The 19,096-nt window shown below is 47.4% G+C and overlaps 1 protein-coding gene across 2 annotated transcripts in view; it reads right to left on the reverse strand.

Moving 5' to 3' along the window:
• Positions 1-19,096, reverse strand: part of HIVEP3 (HIVEP zinc finger 3) — a 404,917-nt gene that overhangs the window by 180,790 nt on the left and 205,031 nt on the right. For both annotated transcript variants that reach the window (XM_012434700.2, XM_021673366.2), the window contains exon 2: positions 6,036-6,115. The gene's annotated coding sequence lies outside the window, so the exon portion shown is untranslated. The remainder of the gene's footprint in view (positions 1-6,035; positions 6,116-19,096) is intronic.

Below are 19,096 nucleotides of genomic sequence, written 5' to 3' on the forward strand. Positions count from 1 at the left end.
GGGGTCAGCCGGCAGCAGGCTGTAGAGGTTGGATGTCAGGTAAGGGCATCTGGGCTTCATTGTGAGCCTGCCATGGTTAGATTTGTGCTTTAGAAACAGACCAACCAGGTAGATTCATTTTCAATAAACACAAATTCTTTTTCAGGTGAACATTAAAGTGTTTCCATTTTGGACAAATAATACCAACATAAGGATTGAAGCAGATGGCTGTGGCCCTGGATGAGCTGCCTACCTATGGTGCTGATGAATGGAAAGAGCCCTGGACTTGAGAGAGAGACCCACATCCATGGTCAATTTCCTATCACCATCTTGCTGTGTGACCTTCAGCAAATGAAAGAAATATGACCATACACCTATCAAAACAGCTAGAATGAGAAATTGTGGCACCAATTGCTGGTGAGAAAATAAACAATCATCTGGATCTTACACATTGCTGGTGGGAATACAAAATGGCGCAGCCACTGCAGAAAACAGCGTACAGTTCCTTAAAAACCTAAACATGTAACTCCCATGTGACCCCAAAACTGCACTCCTGGACATTCGTCCCAGAGAAATTCAGACTTAAATGGGCCAGGTGCAGTGGCTCGTGCCTATAATCCCAGCCCTTTAGGAGGCCGGGGCAGGTGCATTACTTTCAGCCCAGGAGTTCAAGACCAGCCTGGGCAACATAGCAAAACCCAGTCTCTACTAAAAATACATAAACTGGCTGGGCATTGTGGCATGCACCTGTAGTCTCAGCTACTTGGGAGGCTGAAGTAAGAAGATGGCTTGAGCCCGGGAGACAGATGTTGCAGTGAGCCAAGATCATGCCACTGCACTCCAGCCTGGGTGACAGAGCCAGACCCTGTCTTCAAAAAAAAAAAAAGACTTATGTTCACAAAGAAACCTATACACTAATGTTTATATCAGCTTTATTCATAATAACCAAAAACTACAAACCACCCAGATGGCCTTCAGAAGGTGAATGGTTAAACAAACTGATACATCCATGGAACATCACTCAGCAGTAAGTAATGTTCTTCCCCATCTCAACCTCAGTATCCTCATCTGTCAAGTGGGAATATTGCCACCTAACACACAGGGCTGTCTTCAGGACAAAATGGGATATCGAATGACATTGTACACTTGTACCTATTTGACAAATGTGAGGCATGAGGGTGAGACTCCCGAAGATCAGGGCACACCTCCGAGGGCAGTTCAGATGCCCCACAGCCCGCAGTTTCTCGGGATGTCTCTCTTAGCTGTTCCTGCCACAATCAAACCTGTCCTGTCAAAACACAACCCCATCCAGAGAAGCAATCTCCCGTGTGTTTGGTGGGCCACCTGGCCACTGGGCGCTGCCTGCTGGGTCACAAACGTCAACAACAGCTCCTTCCTGGTGGAAGAAGGAACACGGAGCCAGCTTGTTCTCCACGAGCAGAGTGCTGGCAGGTGACAAGGAACATTTTAAGGTAGGACACTTCTTCCTGCACCGTTGGCACTGTCTACATAAGGTGCCCATTATGTGCAGGCCCCAAGACCAGTGAGCCTGAGAGACCAAGCTAAAATTAGTGTCAGATGTGCACCCGCTGGAGACACTGAACATCCGAAGGTCAGATGCCTCCAAGCAGCCGCCCAGGCAGGAGTGTGGCAGATGGGCACCAAACCGCTGTGGCAGCTGCAGCCTCTGGTTCCTCCCGGGCACAGAAACAGACGGCCCTGTGCAGCAGCCTGGCTCAATAGCCCAGCTTGAGTTAAAAAATAGAATGTGAGTATAATTCCAAAAACTTTATTTTAAAAAAATTTGTGTATGTGCATAGAAAAAAAAAAGGTGGAGAGGAATTCACGAAATAGCCCAGTCGCGGATGTGGAATAGTAGGTGAATTTTTTTTCCTCTACTTTCCAAAATTTTCTAAATACATATGTATTACTTTTATAATCAGAAGAAAACACAGTAAGATGCTGTAAGTTATATATTCCTATTAAATGTATAAAATGATTAAATTGTGTATGCTCACGACGTGGTATATGTGTGTGAATATATTTACACAGCTGGTTGGTGTTAAAGATCAGCATTCTCCAACCCTGCCTTGTATGGAGGAGACGGAGGCCCCAGAAGCAAAGCAGGAAGCAGAGAGACAGATTTTCACTGAGGCTGGTGTTGTACTGGAGTTTCCCAAGCCTTGCCCCATTTAATTCTGTAGTTGGTTTATTCCCACTTGCTGGAGATGAAAACTGAGGTTTAGAGAAGTGAACTGATTCACTCAAAGACGACCAGCTAGGAAGCCATAGAGCCAAACCCCAACCCTAGCTTTCCACCCACAGCCCACTGAGCTTAAAGGCAGGAAGGGCCTTTGAAAAAAGAACAGCACAAAACAACAACAAAAACACCCTACTCCTCGAAGTCTCAAACATTCACAAAGCAAACCCCTTGGAGGGGGGGGTTGAATTCTTTCCTGAGCCCCTCAGGCGCACACCTTCCTCAGCTCGGGGGGGGGGCTCACGGTCATCTTCCCAGAGCTGCCCATGGCAGCCTCTGAGAGGATGGGTAACAAATCATAATGCGGGAGCACAAAGGGCACAGCAAATCCCAAGGTGGGACCGGCTGGCAGATGCCAGGCCTTTGGGACAGGGTGCAGCGGGAGGGAGTTGGCTGGAGAGGCTGCTATCTAAACTCAGCCCTCCAGTGCTTCTGGGGGCACAGTAGCCCAGAGCAACACCAGGTGCCCTGACCTGAGGCCTTTGCTCCAGCTCCTCCCTCTGCACAAGTGCCATCTCTATCCCCATATACCGCACCAAGCCTCCCAGAGCCCAGTTCATCCAGGCATTTGTGCATTCTTATTGGTGAACACATTTTAACTGAGGACCCACAAGGTGCTGGAGCAAAACAGACATAGTATCAACCCTGTAGGTGCCTCTAGTGCTCAATGAAAGGCTCGCGGGGTCATTCAAGTATAGACTCTGGGGCCAGACTGTCTAGGCTCACCCTGGCTAAGCCACTTCCCAGAGCTGTGTGTTTGGGCCAGTCACAGTCTCTCTGTGCATCAGTTGTCATCTGTAGAAGAGGATGGAAACAGCACCTGCCTCACAGACAAGTGCAGGTGGAGTGTACATCTGTATGAAGCTCCCTGGGAACAGTGCCTTGCATGTAGTAAGTGCTCAATAAACCTCGGTTGCTATAAATATTCTCATCATTACCCTGTGGCTCAGATTCCCTCCTTATGGTGCCCACCCTGCTTCTATCCTCTAACTGCCACCTCCTCTACAGTCCCACAGCACTTTGAACACCCCTCCAGAGAACACTGATGGGCATGCAGTACAGGTGTCTGAGGCCCCGTTCCCTCCTTCTCTCTACCTGGGTAGGGACCTAGTTTATCCATCTCTATCCCAGCACCCGATACAAATAATATCACCTGGATCATGTCACCATTTGCAGGTAATGTGTGCCCTCAACTCCAATCAAGAAAAGTCTTAGAGGCATTAGAGGCTGCAGATCTGGCCTTACCATGGAGCTCATCTATGTGGCCCTTGAACTGTGGGGCCTGTCCCTGGGTATGGCCTTTCTGATGAGGATCAAGTTGATGAGGGGGCTGGGTGCTAAGCTTCCATGAATGCTCCTCTGTGACAGGGAGTCCTGTTGGGCAGGACATCGAAAAGACTACTGACACCCCAACACACCCTGGTGTTTCTCATGCCATGCCTTTCTCCACCAGAGCCCCTGCCCTCCCGCTGCTGACCTGAGAACGCCCATGGATCCTTCTGGTGCCAGTGCTCATGACCTCGCCCCTGCAATGCTTCTCCCAGCCGCAGCCCCCACCGAATGTGGCTCCCTCTCTCCTGGGCTCCTGTTTCTGCCATGGGCCTGTGGGGCTGCTCCTGCTCTCAGTGTGTGGCTATTCCTGTGTCTATGTGTCCCTTCTGGAGAAGGGCCATCTTGCTCTTTTTTGGGCCCCAGTGTCCACCAATGCCAGGATAGGTGGGTGTCAGGAAAGCTCTGCTGAGTGTACTTTGCAAAGGAAAGGCAAGCCCATTGGCCTGACCTCCTGTTACGGCACACGTGCTGACCGCTCACGCCACATTCTGAACACAAAACTCACAGGTGGCTCTGGTCAGCACTGCCCATCAGCTGCCACTCACTCCATCACAGGGCTGAGTTGGCAGGGGAGCCCCAAAATAAGTGCTGACCGCCTGGTGCACACCGTGCTGGCCTCTTACTGGAGCTCTTGCGTTTGACTCTGGCACCACCGCAAAAGGTGAGTATTTTATATGGACAGGCCCTGCTGAGGCTCTGATGGTTCCACTGCTCCTAAAGGAAGGGTGGAGCAGGGTTGCAGAAGGCTCTCTCTGGCCCCAGAACCTACTCTTTCTATACTCCTGGAGACGAGGTGTGAAAGTGTTCTGAGTTCTATCAAGAGAGCAAACTGCCAGCTATTCCCCACCACACAGAAACCACTCTAGTAAGTGCTCAACAAACCTCAGTTGCTATAAATATTCTCATCATTATCCTCTGGCGCAGATTCCCTCCTTGTGGTGCCCATCCTGCTTCCGTCCTCTGGCTGCCACCTCCTCTACAGTCCCAGAGCATTTGAACACCACAACCTCGCTATAATAAAAAAGGCTTCAGGGGCCTTGGGGACAGCATTGAATGCTTACAGGATTGCTGCCCAGGAGGGGGCAGGCTGCTGACCTTCAGGGGCAGGAAAGGAGGAGAGTGGGTGGGTGAGGGAAGAGCAGAAGAGAAGCAGTCCAGTGGCGGGAGTGGCAGCCTAACGCAGGGCGAGGACCCCGGGGACCGGAAAGGATGCAGAGGGATGCCTGATCCAGTGAGAGCCAAGGCCACAGACACATCGGCATGCGGTGTCCGGCCCTGGGCCCCTGTGAGGTTCTGTAGGTTCTGACATGTGAGCCTCCTCTCATCTCAGCCTCCCCGCCACCCTCCTCCCCGCCCTCCCACACCCCGCTAGAGCCCTCTCTCAGAACCACAGGGCTGACTGTCTCCCTTCCCTCCTCGTGAAGGACCTAGCCCGAGCTCCTGGCTGACCCCAAAATCCCGCCGCTCTCTCAGCCTCACTCCCACCCTCCTCCTCTTGGGCCCTGCGTCCCAGCGACTCCACTGCTCCACTTGCTGTCCCTTTGATTCAGAATATTCTTCATTCATTTTTCACCGGATGAACTTCTACTCATCCTTCAAAGCCAAGTTCAAATGTCACCTTCAAATGGTCTTCCTTGAACTACCCCGCAACCAAACCCCGACAGAATAGAACCCTCCTGCCTTCACAGGTTTTGCTGTTCTGTGGCTATTTGCACATGGATCTCCTCTGCTGGAGTGGAAGCTTCTTGAGGACAATGCCATGATTTGGTCATCTCTGTGCCTCAGTGCCCAGCACAGAGGATAGAGCACAACACCCAATAAATGATGTCCGGATGACCAAGCCACGAGAGGGAAGGCATGGGGCTGCTGATTGCATCTGAGTTTGACTTGAAGCAGCATTTACTGAGAGGAATACAGGTCCCTCCCCAAAACGCACGCATAGACCCACAAGGTGAACACACAGCCCATTCCAGGGTTTCTGTGGCTGTAAAGTCCACGGAGCAGTCAAACAGAGACCGAGTCCTAAGGATGCGGTACACAGCTGCAGTGCCAGCCCCACTTCCCTCCCCACAGCCCACGGCCTCGGCTTGAGCCCTGCTGGGTTCACCGAGTCCCACTCCCTCACTTTGCAGATAAGGAAACAGAGACCCAGAAAGGAGGTGCTTGCTTGAGATTTTCCTGAGCAACAAAGGCAGACCTGGGGTCAGAAGCATTTCCCTTGGCTCTCAGCCTAGGACTCTCCTATCACCATATGCTGCCATTTGCAGAAATGCCAGCTGTAGGATTCAGGACATTTGGGTGGCTTTTTCTGAAGTCTCGGTAGACTGAGGGGCTCCATTCTCCCGCCCAAGGCTAAGGTCATCCCCGTCTACCTCCTGGCCTCAAAACACAGCCTGGTGGCCTTTGGGCTGTGCTGAAATTGCCCTGTGTCCTGAGGTATGGCAGGGGATTGGGAAGCACTCACCTGCCAAAAGCCAGCCGTGGTCTCATGGTCGAGATGTGTCAGAGATTTCTAGAGCTTGGAGAACTGTGTTGGAGGGAGGCCTGTGGGAAGTAGAGAAAGTGAGAATATTATGCCACCGCCATCTGTCAACTTTCATCTGAGTTTGAAAAATGCATCCAAAAATGGTGAGCACAGCCTTGCTGAAAGTAAAGCCCCAGCCACCACCCCTTCTCCAACATGGTTATGACAAGGTCAAGATCAGGTCCCTGGGATGTAACCACAGCCTCAAAACCCCAGCGCAGAGCTGAAAGTCACAAGTTGTCTGTCCCTGGGAACCCCACAGGCATGCTGGTCCTGTGCTCAGGCCTGAGGCTGGAGGAACTCCCACTTTCAAACATTCCTCGGGGAAAATACCCTTTGTGGGTTCCCTAAGCACTGTTCATTGTATAATTCACTCATTCTTGCTTTCATTATTCATTCATTCATGCAAGCGTTCAACAGCCATTTTGGAAAGTTGTTAGATGCTGGCATCAGGTCCTCATGGAGATGAAGTCTCTGAGAGTGACAGCCTAGATCCAGTAAGAGAGGCATGGGTAGACCCAGGACAAATGCCACAGGCTGGTGGGTTGCCCCGCTTCTCCAAGTGACCTCTGTGCCAGGTGCTGGGCAAAGCACTTTGGTTAAGCCATGCAGGATGCCAGAATGTTCCTACCATTTTCAGTACAAGGACCTCTCTTTGTATGAAATTATTTCTCCAAACTCCTCCTGATGGTAACTCTATACCTATTATCTTCTCATTGAGAAAATAAGCAATACAAAAGTTACAATGAACTAATGCTTTATAATTAACTTGTATTTTAGTAATTATAACACTACTACATATATTTAAATTACGGTTGCACGCATACTCATTTGAGACATGTTATTTATATCTTCTGGGCTTAAGGCTTTGAGCCCTTGGGGATCCATTCCTTCAATATTCATTCATTCAACAGACATTTATGGAGCATCTCTGAGATGCCCAGCCCTCTGGTCCAAAGGTTAGGGATCCTGGTTCAGGGAAGAGCCGCAGCTCTGCAGTGAGGTACACTTAAGCTTAAGCCCAGGCCACACTGGATGTGTGCCCTTAGGGAGGCCATCTGGTCTAAGAGTAAGATGGAGATGTAATCCTGACATCGGAAAGTTGTTATGAGGATTACATGAGATAGTAGAAAGCACTCAGGTAAGGGCCTGGCACAAAGCAGAAGCTCAACAAATGGGCACCCGAGGATTATTACCACTACCATCATCATCACCATCATCCCTATCAACATCAATATCATTACTATCAATAACAGCAGCAGCAGCACCATCACCGTCTTGCTTCCCTTCTGTTACCGAACCTTGAGAAGCCTGCCCTTGCCCCTGTATTAGGGTACACGGTAGTTTCTACTTTATAATAGAGTTATTGTATCCACATTTTCTTTCTTTGGTTCACGCCCAGCTCTGTAATTTCAGAGTTGTGTGAACTTGGGTAAGTTATTTAACCTCTCTGAATTTGTTTCCCCATATGTAAAACGGGAACTGTATTTTTAGTAATTCATTGAATTGTAATGACTAAATAAATTGATGCACATAAAACCTCTGTACAACATCTGTCATGTGGTAAATGCTCAGATATTGCAGGTTATTATTGTTTACAATATTATTATTATTACTATTTTTGAGAAGGAGTTTCGCTCTTGTTACCCAGACTGGAGTGCAATGGCGTGATCTCGCCTTACCGCAACCTCCGCCCCCCGGGTTCAAGCAATTTTCCTGCCTCAGCCTCCCGAGTAGCTGGGACTACAGGTGTGTGCTACCACGCCCAGCTAATTTTTATATTTTTAGTAGAGACGGAATTTCACCTTGTTGACCAGATGGTCTCGATCTCTTACCTCACGATCCACCCACCTCGGCCTCTGAAAGTGCTGGGATTATAGGCGTGAGCCACCGCGCCCAGCCTATTACCATTATCATTATTATTATTATTATTATTATTATTTTTAAAGTCTACACCTAAATCTTGTGTGTCTACCTCTGGGAAGGTCCTGACAGCTTTATCTGATTTTTCAAAGGTCCATTTCTAAGCTTCCCCACCAAACAATAACAAATTGCAGGCTTAAAAATGCCAGAGCCATCAGCATTTCTTTATGATACCAGGTCCATTTGCCTCTGTGATTTTTCTCCTCCTATCCTCTCCACTAGAAATGCCTATCCTCTTTTCTCTGTCCTAGAAAATTTCCATTCCCCTCACCTTTTTTTTTAAAGAAAGAAAGAGAAAGAGAAAGGGGGAGAGAGAACAAGAGTCTTGCTCTATTGCCCAGGCTGGAATGCAATCTAAATATAGGTATTAAAAACCTCTTTGATGCCTATAACTGTGCTCAACAACGGAGACAGGAAGGAATAAGGGAAGAAAATAACAAACAAACAGCCAACCAATATTTCATTTAAGTCTGTGAAATGCTATGCAAATGCTGAAGAGTGATTTACTTCCAATTATGTGGTCACTTTCAAAATAGGTATAATGTGATACTGAGAAAAATGTATATTCTGTGGACCTGGGGTAAAGAATTCTATAAATATTCACTGAGTTTACTTGTTCCAGGTCTGTGTTCAAATCATAGATGCCCTTGTTAATTTTCTATCTTGTTGATCCGTCGAATATTAACAATGTGGTGTCAAAGTCTCCTGCTATTATTGTGCGGGAGTCCAACTCTCTTTATAAGTCATTAAGAACTTGTCTTATGTATCTGGGTGTTCCTATATTGGGTGCATATATATTTATGATCATTGACTCCTGTTGTTGCATTGATCCTTTTACCATTATGTAATGTCCTTCTTTGTTTCTTTTAGTCTTTGTTACTGTTAAAGTCTATTTTGTCAGAGACGAAAGTTACAACTCCTGTTTGCTTGTTTGTTTGTTTTTCTCTCCATTTGATTGGTAAGTCTTCCACCGACCCTTTGTTTTGAGTCTTTGTGTGTCCTTGCTTATGAGATGGATCTGGATACAAGATACCAATGGGTTTTGACTTTTTATTCAATTTGCCTGTCTGTGTCTTTGATTGGGGCATTTAATCCATTTAAATTTAAGATTAATATTGATATTTGTGAGTTTAATATTGTCATTTAATGCTAGCTGGCTATTTTGCCCATTAGTTGATATAGATTCTTCATTATGGAGATACTCTTTACCTTTTGGTAAGTTTTTGGGATGACTGATACTGGTTGTTCCTTTCTGTGTATAGTGCTTCTTTCAGAAGCTCTTGCAAAACAGGCCTCGTGGTGATGAAATCTCTGAGTGCTTGCTTGTTGGTGAAAAATTTAATTTTTCCTTCATTTATGAAGCTTAGTTTGGCTGGATATGAGATTCTGGGTTGAAAATTCTTTTCTTTGAGGATATTAAATATTGACCCCCACTCTCTTCTAGTTTGTAGGGTTTCTGCTGAGAGATCTGCTGTGAGTCTGATAGGCTTCCCTTTATGGGTAACCTGACCTTTCTCTCTAGCTGCCCTTAGAATTTTCTCCCTTATTTCAACCCTGGTGAATCTAACGATTATGTGTCTTGGGGTTGCTCTCCTTGAGGAATATCTTTGTGGTGTTCTCTGTATTACCTGGAGTTGAGTATTGTCCTGCCTTACTAGGTTAGGAAAGTTTTCCTGAATAATATCCTGAAGAATATTTTCCAGCTTGGATTCATTCTCTTCATGACATTCGGGTACACCTATCAAATGTAAATTAGGTCTTTTCACATAGTCCCATATTTCTTGGAGACTTTGCTCATTCCTTTTGACTCTTTCTTCTCTAATCTTGTCTTCTCGTTTCATTTCATTAAGTTCGTCTTCGATCTCTGATATCCTTTCTTCTGCTTGATCAATTCGACTGTTAAAACCTGTGCATACTTCACGGAGTTCTCATATTGTATTCTTCAGTTCCATTAATTCACTTATATTCCTCTCTAAATTGTCTATTCTCATTAGGATTTCATCAAACCTTTTTTCAAGGTTCTTAGTTTCTTTACATTGGGCTAGAACATGTTCTTTTAACTCACAGAAGTTTCTTATTATCCACCTTCTGATGCCTAATTCTGTTAATGGAACACACTTGTTCTCCATCAGGCCTTATTCCCTTGTTGATGAGGAACTGTGATCCCCTGTAAAGGGGGAGGCATTCTGATTTTGGGTATTCTCAGCCTTTTTACGCTGGTTTCTTCCCATCATTGTAAATTTATCCACCTGACGTCTTTGTAATTACCAACTTTCAAATTAGGTCTCTGAGTGGACGTCCAGCTTGTTGATTCCCAGCACCTGAATCTGAGCAACCCACTGCACCAGCTAAAACAGCGGCGTTAAGATTCATAGTGCTTTTCTGCCCGGGAATCTCCCATCTGGCTTCCTTCTTAAGTCCCTTTTTCAATCAGCTGAATGGGTGACTCTGCCTTCCCAGAGCTTCAAACATCGACAAAAAGGGGACCCAGTCCTGTTTACTCTGCACCAAGAACCGCCGTGCCGAGGCACCGGCAAAACCGCCGCACTGGCCGCAAGAGTTGCGCTGGCAACCCGTGGGGCTCCTCCGCTGGGAATCTCCTGGGATGTGAGTAACAAAAATTCATCTGAAAGTGTGGAGTCCTCTCGTTCTCTGCACTTTCACTGGGAGCTACAATCCTGAGCTGCTAGTAATCGGCCATCTTGGATCTCTGTCCTACCATTATTTTTAATACAATTTCTCCTCCTGGCCTATGAGCTCCTAAGGGGAGAGTCCATTTAAAATTCGTCTCTGTCTCCCAGCAGAGTTTAGCACAAGGCCGGTCTCCCAGCAGACATTAATAAACGATTGCTAAAACAGTCTTGGAGGGTCACACAAACCAAGTACAAAATAATTCAAGGGGCATGGTCAAGGGTAAAGAGCCTTGTTAGGACCCTGAAAAATCCCAACAGATGTCCTGAAGGGAGTTCTTTGTCCCCCAAGGAGCCAAGCTGCAGGACTGCTAGGACCATTCATTCATTCATTTATTCATCACACTGGCACCCAATTTTCACTTTGGTTGAATAACAAACCCTTGCCCAGCGCTTCTTTCCTATTGTGAACTCTTGTTTCCATCTGCCATCTCATTTAGTCTCCATGAAAATTCTGGGAAGAATATAGAATAAGCACATAACTGACAATCCATCCTGTAAATAAATGGAGGCCCAGAGAGGTGACAAGGCTTGATAAAGGATGCACAGCCATCAAGGCCACAGTGGGAAATGGACCAAGGTTCTGCTCATGATCTTGACCCCTTCCTGCTGGCCCTGTTGATGTCAAGCACTTTACAAATCCAGGATCATTCATTCTTGATTCTCATTGTTCAGTTTGCTTCTCAGCATATAGAACTGAAATAAATATTTTTGGTGTTATTTTAGCATGCCTGTTGGAAAAGAAAGACTCTAAGTTCCATGAGGGCAGAGACTATGAGAGCCCTAACAGTGTGGGGGCAGTTAAATGTATAAACTCTGATCCCAGAATGCATTCGTCCAAATCCTGATTCTGATCCTTAATAGCTGTGGGACCTTGGGCAAATTACTTAACCTCTCTGTGGTTCAATTCCTTCAGCTATAAAGAAAGGATAATAATAGCTATCTATAGGGTTGTTGTGAGGATTAAGTGATCTAATCCATGTACCATGCCTAGAACAGTACCTGGTGCATAGCAAGGGTTAGTTGTAATTATTATTTGTGATGTATCTCCTGCACCTAGCATACGATCCCACATATTAAAAAAAACCCTAATAAACATGTATTGGATTGTTGAATGGATAAAATACTTTCTGTAAAGAAGTAAACAGCTATGCTTTAAGTATTAATGAGCAAGGCAAAAGAATAGCTGAAGCTCTGGCCCCAAAGAAGCTGGGGTCCCCTAGTTCCTTGCTCACAGCCAGATCCGGGCGTGAGGAGATTGGTCTTCCCAGGATTCAAAGGCCTGTCCACTGACTGGCAGTAAATGTGACTCATGGTTAAGCACACAGGTTTCAGAGTCAGACACTTAAATTCAAGTCCTCACTCTTGTTCTGTCACTCGCTAGTTGTATACTTGCCTCCTGTACTTTCCTCAGTATCCTCATCTGTAAAATGGGAATATTCACACCTATCTTGAAGGTAAATGTCATATGGAGGAGGTGAAGCTTCCTGAACCTGGCCCCAGTCATAGTAACACTGAGCTTATGGGATCAGCAGCAGCTCATCCTGACGGTGCTCATCCTACGGGCCACCTCATTCTACTAGGCATTGCTTCCACCACTCTCTCCGTCACATGGGCTTTGGGGGCCTTTACCAAGGATGGACTCATTTGCATAGTGCAGACTCCACCCTATAGGCCAAAAGGCTGCTATGAAAAGGCAAATTCTCCATTTGGCTCCAGCACGAACTGGGCTCTGTGGAGGCGAGACAGCTGCTTAGGAAATGGGCCCCTGGGAAAGGTGGTCTCCAGAAAATCAGCTTAGAGAGTTCCTTGCAAACGCCAGTGCCAGCAACTAGCAGCCTGTGTACAGCTGCCTCTGAGTCAGTCCCAGTCCCCGTGGTGGCTACAGGCCCTTCCTTTACTCTGTTTCCCCCAGCAAGACCCCAAGGCTGGCAGCCTTTCCTGCTTATGAGAAGGAGTGAACATCCATTGAGCCAGAAGCTTTAATTCTTTGCCTCATTTAGACTTCACAATGAGCCCGCGGTGGGCACTTGAATCTTGCCACATACCAGCCATGAGATTCTGTCAGCTGGCCGTGTCTGTTTCCTTATCTGTGAGCACCTGTCAATATCCTTGTCATTAGACCCATTTTGCAGAAAAGGAAGCTGAACCATAGAGAGGGAAAGGCATTGCCAAGATCACAGAACTAATAAATGACGAAGCTGGAGCTGTTTGACTTCAAAGTTCCATGCATTCATTCATCCATCAATTATTTTTTAGAGCCTACCATGTGGTGCGCACTGGATCCATATATTCTTTTTTAAAATACTCATATTATCAATTTCCCACTGCTCCTAAGATGCAAGCATGCAAGGCAATTCAATTTAACAAAGACACATCAAGTGCTTCTACATGCCAGGCACTGTGTGAGGTTCTGGTATAAAGGATCACATTGACCCCTCATGACAATCCTGTGCAGTTGGCCTTGTTATGTCCTTTACAGATGACAAAATGGGTAATGCAGAAAGGCAAGAGGACATGTACAGGCTCACACGCGGAGCCCCAGTGGCTGCCTCTGCCCATCTGACCCCAAAACTCACTTCCTTCCCTTCCCAGCATATTTCTTACTCTCCGAGTCTCTCTCTCATCTCCCCACCTGGGCCTGGCCTGCAATGATGCAGCCTCTGGAAGTTCCATCAGTGCCCCTGGCAGAGAGTGTTCTCCATCCAGCAGAGAAGGGAAGCTGTCAGCCCTACCAGCCTGCGCCATCCACACTGGATCTTCAGGACTCTGTTTCTCCCTGGCTCCTTCCACTCCCTGAACTTGATCCCAGGATGACAGACCTATACAACCCAGAAACTTGTTTGCTTGTATCTTGCCTACTTCCAAAAAGGATGTGAGGAAGATTAAGGAACAAAAGTGCAGACCGAGGCTCGGACCACTGGACAAAAACAAAATCCAGATGTAAAAGAGCAGGGGGTGCTGGAAGCAAACGTTTTGAAGGATACTGCCTGGCGCTCACAGGGTGTGAGGAAATGGGTGCTCTCACATTGCTGCTGGTAGTGAAAACAGACAGAGTGCAACTTTTGAAAGGCAACTTCACAGCATGCATCAAGAACTTTGCCTCACAAATATCCACACTTCTGGGCAAAGTCATCCCAATTCCCAGGAAGATAGTCTAAGAAAAAAAATTCTGAGCAAGTTCCATGCAGTCTTACTTCTAATACTGAGACACTGAATACCGACAGCAAACCTAAGTGCTAACACATAGGAAGGGCTAACCTACCAGTGAAAACTAGGGTACAGCTATATCAGAGGTTGACAGCTTGCAGGATAAATCCAACTGGTAGCCTGTTTTTGTAAATATTTATTGGGACACAACCATGCAAACACATGGAAAGAGCTAACTTACCATTGAAAACTAGGGTACAGCTATATCAGGGGTCGATAGCCTGCAGGACAAATCTAAATGGTAGCCTGTTTTTATAAATAAAGTTTTATTGGGACACAACCATGCAAACACATGGAAAGGGCTACCTACTGTTGAAAACTAGGATACAGCTATATCAGGGGTTGACAGCCTGCAGGACAAATCAGGGTACATGTGCAAGTTTGTTACGTGGGTGTAGTCTGTGATGCTGAGGTTTGGGCTTCAAATGATGGCATTGCCCAAGTAGCGAACATAGCACATTATAGGTAGTTTTTTAACCCTTTCCCCCATGTGTTTATTTATTTATTTATTATTATTATTTTATTAAAAATAAAACCCCATGTGTTTTATTTTTATTTATTTATTTACTTATTATTATTATTTTTGAGATGGCGTCTCACTCTCTTGCCCAGGCTGGAGTGCAGTGTTGCGATCTCGGCTCACTGCAACCTCCGCCTCCCAAGTTCAAGCAATTCTCCTGCCTCAGCCTCCTTAGTAGCTGGGATTACAGGTGCGCACCACCACCCCCGGCTAATTTTTGTATTTTTAGTAAAGACAGGGTTTCAGTATGTTGGCTAGGCTGGTCTTGAACTCCTGACCTCAGGTGATCCTCTTGTCTCTGTCTCCCGAAGTGCTGGGATTACAGGTGTGAATACATGTGTTTTAAAAAGAGAAATGCCTAGCTGAATATGTTCTGGGCATATTAGTGGCCATAGTAAAGAGTAAACATGGGTTGTATTGTCTAGCAGGAGGAGGGGACCAGGAAACTAGGAAAGTGAAACTCTCCTGGCCCAAATTTTGGAGAGGAATTAGTCACCAGGGTCTTTGTTTCAAGGAGTTTTTGAGCAACACAATGGACGACTTTCTCTACAGTTCTCCCAATATGCTGAGGTGTTACCCACATAGATGGCTAATCCAGGTTATTGGTCCTGTAACAATGTCAAAGAAAGAATGTTAAGCTATGGATCTATAAAGGCAATTATCTCAGTGGCCAAGGTGATACAGGAGTTCAGTTCAAGGAAAATGCGGCAGAATCTTATGGAAAAAAGTGTCAGTGTATCTAGCCAACCAGTGGGTTTTAGCCACAGAATCTTTTCTTAGAAAATCACCCTTATATTGCAGATCGGTGCGTAAGACAGAGAAAGGCAGGGTGCTCTGGTGGAAGCTGAGCTGGGTATATTTCATGCTGCTCCTCTCAGCTCTCTCCAGGCTGCTTCTTGAAGGGGTTCTGCAGGACCTCTGGGGCTTCTTGGAGCCCAGCTGGTGAACTGCTGCATTAGACCATCCCCAGGGCACCTGTTGCATCCCTGGTCTTTTGCCAGGTCGAGGGCACTGGCAGGAGAAGCAGAGGATGCTTTGCCACTCACAGAAGGTGGAGCCATGTCCTCTAGAAACCAGAACTGCCACAAGGGCGATGACAAGATTTCACAGTGAAAATTAAAAAGTGCAACTTATGGTTATGCTTCCACGGAGGGCTTTGGGTGGGACAAGAAAGGACTTACCCTCTCTCAGATGGCAGTTCTGGAGCAGTTTCAAATGCTCTTATAGGGCCAAGGCTGAAGCCCAAGTCCCTGTACTGGGAGGGGTGAGGAGGGTCTCTGGTGGGTGGATACGCTTAGAGGACAAATTTATGAACCAAGGTCTCGGATCCATTTTCATTCCAAGAAGGAGAACAAGAAGCCTACTAGGAGTGGGGTGTAGATGGTACAGTGAAGTCATTAAGAAGGGGATTTGGGGTCAGATTTGAATCCTGCTCTGCTGCTTATTAGCTGTGCCCATGGGAAAGTTATTGACTCCTTTAAACCTCAGTTTCCTCATCTGTAGAGAAGGAAATGATAGCCATATATGATAGAGCTGTTGGAAGGATAAAATGATTTACTGCATGCCAAGTGCTTAGCACCTTACCTGCCCTAATGAATACATGCTCGATAACGGTTTGCTATCTGCAGCAATAGACCTGGTCAAGCCAAACCCTGCCCTGCCAGGGGTCAGTAAGCCTGGGGGTTGACCTTCAATTCATGCAGGCTTGAAGAAAGATTCAGGGATGTTCTGCGGCTGACACCAGTTTCTTATAGTTGGTAAACAGAAGGCTTGTTAGAATTTCTAGAATGACTGGGAGACCCCAGGAGGGGCCATCCCCCAGGTGAGGGCACAGGGAGCCTCTAGAAGGATTTGATAGAATCCTCTGCTGTATCAGGGTGACATTAGGGAGGGACCACCTTTGTGGGGACCTGCAGAGAGTGCTCAGGTGATGCCTCCTGCTCCCAGCGGCCAGCCCCATGCAGTTGAGATTGTGCGTCGTTAACCTCCACATGGGAAGGTATGCTGGGCAATCTCCACTCTGTCTCTGGGTCAAGCATCGTATGTTATGGTGGTGGGCATTTGTTGATTTTTGCCCACTCGGCACCCCTTCTCCCCACTTTGGCAACAGCATTCTGATTTCATTTGGGGGAATCAGCTCTCCTGGTCTTGGTGGACAGTAAATCAGGGCTTCCTGCTTTCTCACAACCAAGGTGGGTGGGGGCATGGGCATGAGCCTGAGCCAGGCATCTCAGATGCTCTCTGCCAGGCCCCGACTCTGGGAGCTCATTCTTCCATATCTGTGGCCATGACAAGACCATTTCTGATTAGTTCCTGTTGTCTGGTCCCTGGAGGGGCCCCGGATCCTTTTCTGAGTCTGCTTCTTCATCCTTCCTGTCAATTCTGTAAGATTCGCATTATCCTTCAAATATATTCCCTCTTTGCTTAAGTTATCTCAAGTCAGCTTCTGCTGCTTACACTGAAGAGCCCTAACAGATTTGAGAGGAGTAAGGCAAATAGCTTCCTTTGGCACAAAGGGCTGTGACCAGGAGCTCTGGCACCAGAACTGCAAACGAGAATACTTCAAGTTAAGGGACTAGAAGCAACCCAGTAGCCATGTAATCCCCCATTTCTTCTCTGCTGGCAGAGACCTGCTTTTACTGGGGTGAGCTCAGAACTGAACGAAACTCCCTTCCACTTTCCAGTGATCAGCTCATATGACAGTTCTGGCCAGTGGGATCAATTACTCCCATTTTAGAGTTAAGGGAAGTCTTTCTCAGGGGTTCTGGGAAAGAGTTTCTTCGCTAACAAAAAGAGAATCTGGGGAAGATGTTCCTCTTCTGCACTCCCCGCCACCATGTGGCATATGGCCCTGGACTGTGCCAGCCACCCATGGCCTTGGGTGATGACACTGCAGCTATGGAGGTGAGGCTGGCAGAGGGGGAAGCTGGAATGTGCCTGGATCCTGGATGTTTGGGCTGCACGTTTTCCAGCTGCACATTTTCAGCAGGGTAGGACAGATGCATCTGGGTCATGTCAGGTGGAAGCCTGCAGAAAGGAGCATCCGGTGAGTGCAGCAGGCCCGTGATGGGTCTAAGCAGAGGCATTCATGGGTGGGACAGAGGTGGCCTCCAGGCAGTAGCAACCCCTGAGGCCAGAAGAAAGGCAGCGTCATTGCCTAACAATCTTCCTTGTTTAGGGCAGGAACCCACCCAGCAGCTTGAGGTCATGGAGAACAGAAACCAGACCAAACTGGGGTTTGGGTGGAATGGTGATCACCAGTCAGGGGCTAAGGGGCTGGAGTTCATGTGGGGCTCTGACTTTGCAGATAATTGAAGTCTTAGGCAGGGAAACTGCGGCAGAAAGAGGCAAATCCAGTTGTGCAGAGTCAGTGACACGGCAAAGTTTAGGTGAGGGTGCAGCTCAGTAATCCCCACTGTCCACTGCCATCTATAGTTACACCAGATGCAGAGTTCTTTGGGCCAGTTGCAGTTTCTGCTGGCCCACTGGGATCTAGGATTCTGCTGGCTTTAGCCAGGTTCATCTCAGGTGACGGATAGGCACTTTGGAGGGACGTGCCTGGAGTGGGGCACGGGAAGGTAGGGACTTTTGGCTAAGAACTCACTTCTACCAGGAGCTGAGAAAGCCCTAGGGAAGTTTCTAGCTGTGCCAATCTGGGTCAATGGTACTCAAGCAACCCTAATGCCTCAAGAGAGCTCTACTCAAGTTCAAGGTGATAGCAGCTAGACCAACGCTCTGCCCTCCATCCATTCTTTGTGCATCAGCCAGGGGAGTGGCCATTTCCTCCTGCGACATTTCTCATCTGCACACTCTGCCTCTTCAGAACTCCCACTTCCCTTCTCCTAGCACGGGGCAAAACCCCAAAATAGTCCCTGGGGGTCATTTTCGAGGCTAGAAAGATTCTAAACGGTTATTTATGTACCCTCTTCATGTGACCAAAAGGAAAACAGAGGCACAGAGAAGAGCAAGGATGTTCCGTCATCCTGCTGTGTGACCCAGGGCAGCCGGCACCACCTCTAAGGTCACGCCAACTCTGACATCCCATGGCTCTGCTTCAAAAGGACAAGCACGTGTGAAATGGTCAATGAATTCTTCAGAGCCTCATGGAATGGCTCTACCTCTAAGCCCTCAGTGATGGCCTGACTTTCCTCTCCCCCATCTCTTCTCTTCCACCAGCCAGCTCAGTCCTTCCCCTTGCTCTCAGCCCAGTCCTCCCTCTCACAAGGAGGGGCATATAAAGAGCCCCCGCCCAGGCTTTCCGGCCCTAATATTGTGCCCCGTGTCTGGAAACTATGTGCCTGTCTTGTTCCCAAGGCCAAGCACCCACCTTACTCCTGGGCGCTGGTGTTGCGTTCTGCCGTGGCCTCACCCCCAAACCTGACTCCCCAGTCCCTGTGGCTGTGCAGCAGCAGTCACCATAGCTTCTTAAGGACCTGCTTCCTACCAGGTTCGCAGCCAGGAATTTGACATGGATTGCTTCACTGACTCCCCAAAGAGGGCCTTATCAGCTAGTCACCATCTCTACTCTCATTTTACAGGTAAAGAAACTGAAACCCGGAGAAATCAACCAGCTTGCTGAAGGTCACTTGGCTGGTAAGTGGTAGTGCCTGGAAGATGCCCCCGAGTCGGCCCTTTTCTCTGGACTCTCTGCTTGGCCT

The sequence above is a fragment of the Aotus nancymaae genome, unplaced genomic scaffold, assembly GCF_030222135.1.
Source record: "Aotus nancymaae isolate 86718 unplaced genomic scaffold, 86718_ANA_hifiasm-v0.15.2.pri h1tg000007l, whole genome shotgun sequence".
Classification (NCBI taxonomy): domain Eukaryota; kingdom Metazoa; phylum Chordata; class Mammalia; order Primates; family Aotidae; genus Aotus; species Aotus nancymaae.